The 5,000-nt window shown below is 48.6% G+C and overlaps 1 non-coding gene across 1 annotated transcript; it reads left to right on the forward strand.

Moving 5' to 3' along the window:
• Nucleotides 1–4,652: 4,652 nt before the first annotated feature.
• Nucleotides 4,653–4,807, forward strand: LOC131292471 (5.8S ribosomal RNA). The gene has a single exon (XR_009190108.1). It is a non-coding gene; the product is annotated as a 5.8S ribosomal RNA (ribosomal RNA).
• Nucleotides 4,808–5,000: the final 193 nt, after the last annotated feature.

Genomic DNA, 5,000 nt, shown 5'->3' on the forward strand with positions numbered 1-5,000 from the left:
GACCTTTCGGTGGAGTATGACCTGACACCTTCGCTGTTCGTGTGCGCAAGTGCACTTACGGTACGCTGCTTAGCAGGACAATTTGTGTTTAGCAAAATGAGATCGAGCGATAACAGGTCCGTGATGCCCTTAGATGTTCTGGGCTACACGCGTGCTACAATGTGGGTAGCAGCGTGTCTCCTATTCCGAGAGGAACGGGAAATCACTCAAATACTCACTTAGTAGGGATTATGGATTGCAATGGTCCATATGAACTCGGAACTTCTAGTAAGTGCTGGTCATCAGCCAGCGTTGAATACGTCCCTGCCCTTTGTACACACCGCCCGTCGCTACTACCGATGGATTATTTAGTGAGGTCTTTGGAGATGATCGTTCGCTGGATCCTCGTGAACCGCGTCTGCTTTATCGAAGTTGACCGAACTTGATGATTTAGAGGAAGTAAAAGTCGTAACAAGGTTTCCGTAGGTGAACCTGCGGAAGGATCATTAGTGGCCAAGTGATCCTTCCAGAAGTCCGAACCTGCGGGTTGAGACTTCGTCGGCACAAGTTGCCATATGATAATTGACGAAACACTATAGAAGTCCGAACCTGCGGGTTGAGACTTCGGCACAAGTTGCCATATGATAATTGACGAAACACTATAGAAGTCCGAACCTGCGGGTTGAGACTTAGGCACACGTTGCCTTATACATGACTTCGAACAAATACACAAGTCCGAACCTGCGGGTTGAGACTTAGGCACAAGTTGCCTTATACATGACTTCGAACAAATACACAAGTCCGAACCTGCGGGTTGAGACTTAGGCACAAGTTGCCATATGAAAGTTGACGAAACACTAACAAGTCCGAACCTGCGAGTTGAGACTTAGGCACACGTTGCCTTATACATGACTTCGAACAAATACACAAGTCCGAACTTGCGGGTTGAGACTTAGGCACAAGTTGCCTTATACATACATTGGCCAAATAAACAGAAGTCCGAACCTGCGGGTTGAGACTTAGGCACAAGTTGCCATATTATATTCGATCAAACACTAAGTAGTCCGAACCTGCGGGTTGAGACTCAAGACCGTAACAAGATGTCACTATACAAGTCCGAACCTAAGGGTTGAGACTTAATGCGATCTAGATACCAAGTTGACATCCAATACCTGTTGAGCAAAACCAAAGATTCCCTGTTCTCGAATGATTACACTATATAACAGGGAATCATGAAGAAATCAAGCAAGCGTGAAACAAAGTCATCACTTGGGCATGCTCGATAGCCAACCACATGACCTTAACCTAAGAGAGCATGCAAACCACATGATACCTATAAACGATTAACCCGCCCTAGTTCAATCGTTCACCAAGTGATGACTTCAGTATGGCTAAGAGAAAAACTTTTAAATGGGAAAAACTCTAAGTCCGAACCTCCGGGTTGAGACTTCCGCGTCGGAGGTGGGCGCACCTCCTATCCGAAAGATGATGAATCAGGGGTGTTCGGTCAGCAATGGTCGGATGCCCCGTCGTAGTCCAACTATGACAATCAAAGTCAAGACCTCCGGGTTGAGACTTTCCGCGAGTACAAGCATAAAGGAACACGGACCAAGCCGTACCGAGAGAATCGGTACTAGAGCCCTCGTGGTTCTACATTGAGAGAGCCCTCGTGGTTCTCATTAGGGGCTTTATGCAAGTCGTACTCAATACTGTGGTGTGAAGTATAAAGTATAGTCCTCGCCTGGTCCACGCTGCTTCGGCGGTCCTGGGTAAGATAGTTAATTCTAGCTTGCCCTATAGTGGAATGAGGACACTTAATGCTTCGTCTTTTAGCGGCGGCTAGACTCCTCCTCACGGGGAACGAGTTGACGCGCACAGCGGCGGCTTACGCACTATGGCAATCATGGATGCCTGAAGATTCCGTGAAGTTCTCCCCTGGTCCACGCTGCCTCGGCAGTCCTGGGTAAAATGGAATATTTCCAGCTTGCCCTATAGTGGAAGAGGACTATCCAACAATACAAAGTCAAGACCTCCGGGTTGAGACTTTCCGCGTCGGTGGTGTCGCGCACCGCCTATCCGAAAGATGGTGTAACAGGGGTGTTCGATCAGCAATGGTCGGATGCCCCGTCATAGTCCAACTATGACAACCAAAGTCAAGACCTCCGGGTTGAGACTTTCCGCGTCCGGAGGTACGCGTACCGCCTACCCGAAAGATGGTGTGCTTCTGGGGTACTCGATGAGTCGGATACCCCGTCGTAGTCCAACTATGACAATCAAAGTCAAGACCTCCGGGTTGAGACTTCCGCTTCCGGAGGTACGCGTACCGCCTACCCGAAAGATGGTGTGCTTCTGGGGTATTCGATGAGTCGGATACCCCGTCGTAGTCCAACTATGACAATCAAAGTCAAGACCTCCGGGTTGAGACTTCCGCGTCCGGAGGTACGCGTACCGCCTACCCGAAAGATGGTGAATCAGGGGTGTTCGATCAGCAATGGTCGGATGCCCCGTCGTAGTCCAACTATGACAATCAAAGTCAAGACCTCCGGGTTGAGACTTTCTAAGAGTACAAGCATAAAGGAACACGGACCAAGCCGTACCGAGAGAATCGGTACTAGAGCCCTTGTGGTTCTACATTGAGAGAGCCCTCGTGGTTCTCATTAGGGGCTTTATGCAAGAAGTACTCAATACTGTGGTGTGAAGTATAAAGTATAGAGTCCTCCACTGGTCCACGCTGCTCCGGCGGTCCTGGGTAAGATAGTTCATTCTAGCTTGCCCTATGTGGAAGAGGACTCAATACCCTACCTGTTGAGCTTGAAACAAAGTCATCACTTGGGCATGCTCATATTGCCATACACAATTACATTATATTCGAATGAGCATGCAAGCGACCCTATATAGACCGAACCAAAACGATAGATACCGCCGTAGTTCACCCCCACCAAGTGATGACTTCAGTATGGCTAGTGTGTGAAGTATAAAGTATAGTCCTCCCCTGGTCCACACTGCTTCGGCGGTCCTGGGTAAGATAGTTAGTTCTAGCTTGCCCTATGTGGAAGAGGACACAATACTTAATACTTAGAGTACAAGCATAAAGGAACACGGACCAAGCCGTACCGAGAGAATCGGTACTAGAGCCCTCGTGGTTCTACATTGAGAGAGCCCTCGTGGTTCTCATTAGGGGCTTTATGCAAGTCGTACTCAATACTGTGGTGTGAAGTATAAAGTATAGAGTCCTCCACTGGTCCACGCTGCTCCGGCGGTCCTGGGTAAGATAGTTCATTCTAGCTTGCCCTATGTGGAAGAGGACTCAATACCCTACCTGTTGAGCTTGAAACAAAGTCATCACTTGGGCATGCTCATATTGCCATACAATATTCCATTATCTACTAATGAGCATGCAGCTATATGATTATAACCTGTAAACGATTACCCCGCCGTAGTTCAGCGCTTCAACCAAGTGATGAATTCAGTATGGCTAGTGTGTGAAGTATAAAGTATAGTCCTCCCCTGGTCCACACTGCTTCGGCGGTCCTGGGTAAGATAGTTAGTTCTAGCTTGCCCTATGGTGGAAGAGGACACCATACTTAATACTGTGGTGTAATGAACAAAGTATAGTCCTCCACTGGTCCACGCTGCTTCGGCGGTCCTGGGTAAGATAGTTAGTTCTAGCTTGCCCTATGTGGAAGAGGGCATACAAGACAAAGTATAGTTCTCCCCTGGTCCACGCTGCTTCGGCGGTCCTGGGTAAGATAGTTAATTCTAGCTTGCCCTATGTGGAAGAGAGCATACATGAACCAAGAACGAAGGTTATGATCGAGGAATGATTCGACAACTAACCGATGGTATGAAATGTGAAGAATTCAAGCAAGCACACAATCAAGTCATCACTTGGGCATGCTCGATAGCCAACCTCATGACATTAACCTAGTAGAGCATGCGAAAACCAATATATATGTAAACGATGCCTCCCTAGTTCAGCGCTTCAACCAAGTGATGACTTCAGAATGGCTAAATCAAATCGGTTCAAACCATACCATCGGTATCCTATTGAAACACACAAGTCGATATCAAACCTCATGATTGTGTAGTCCTCCACTGGTCCACGCCGCTTCGGCCGTCCTGGGTAAAATGGAACATTCCAGCTTGCCCTATGTGGAAGAGGGCACATTACTCAATACTGTGGTGTGAAGTATAAAGTTCAGTTCTCCCCTGGTCCACGCTGCTTCGGCGGTCCTGGGTAAGATAGTTCATTCTAGCTTGCCCTATGTGGAAGAGGACACTTTATGCTTCGTCTCTAAGCGGCGGCTTGCTCCTCCCTACGGGGAACGGGTATACGCGCACAGCGGCGGCTTACGTTATGGCAGTCATGGATGCCTTACGTTTCCATGAAAAGTGTGTTCCTCCCCTGGTCCACGCTGCTTCGGCAGTCCTGGGTAAGATAGTTAGTTCTAGCTTGCCCTATGTGGAAGAGGACACGTAGACTTACTGTGGTGTGAAGTATAAGGTTCAGTTCTCCCCTGGTCCACGCCGCTTCGGCCGTCCTGGGTAAAATGGATTAATCCAGCTTGCCCTATGTGGAATGAGGACACTTTATGCTTCGTCTCTAAGCGGCGGCTTGCTCCTCCCTACGGGGAACGGGTATACGCGCACAGCGGCGGCTTACGCAAGTTAGTCACCCTCGGCAGTGGATCACTCGGCTCATGGATCGATGAAGACCGCAGCTAACTGCGCGTCATAATGTGAACTGCAGGACACATGAACATTGATAAGTTGAACGCATATTGCACGTCGTGGGAACCTACCATGATGTACAGATGACTGAGCGCTTATATTTGAGAAATGTATCGCATACATTTAACTACGCCGTGACACCCGTCACGAGACGTGCACCATGATGTTAACTAGGGTCGCGACGACCCGCTAGCATTAAAGAACCCGTGGTTTACAATATACTGGCATTGGAATTCGAAGTATTTAGAGCGTCCGTGTTCCCGCGTGAGGCGGAAGTACGAGGAGAAGGC

This window comes from Anopheles ziemanni (genome assembly GCF_943734765.1).
Source record: "Anopheles ziemanni chromosome X unlocalized genomic scaffold, idAnoZiCoDA_A2_x.2 X_unloc_62, whole genome shotgun sequence".
Lineage (NCBI taxonomy): Eukaryota > Metazoa > Arthropoda > Insecta > Diptera > Culicidae > Anopheles > Anopheles ziemanni.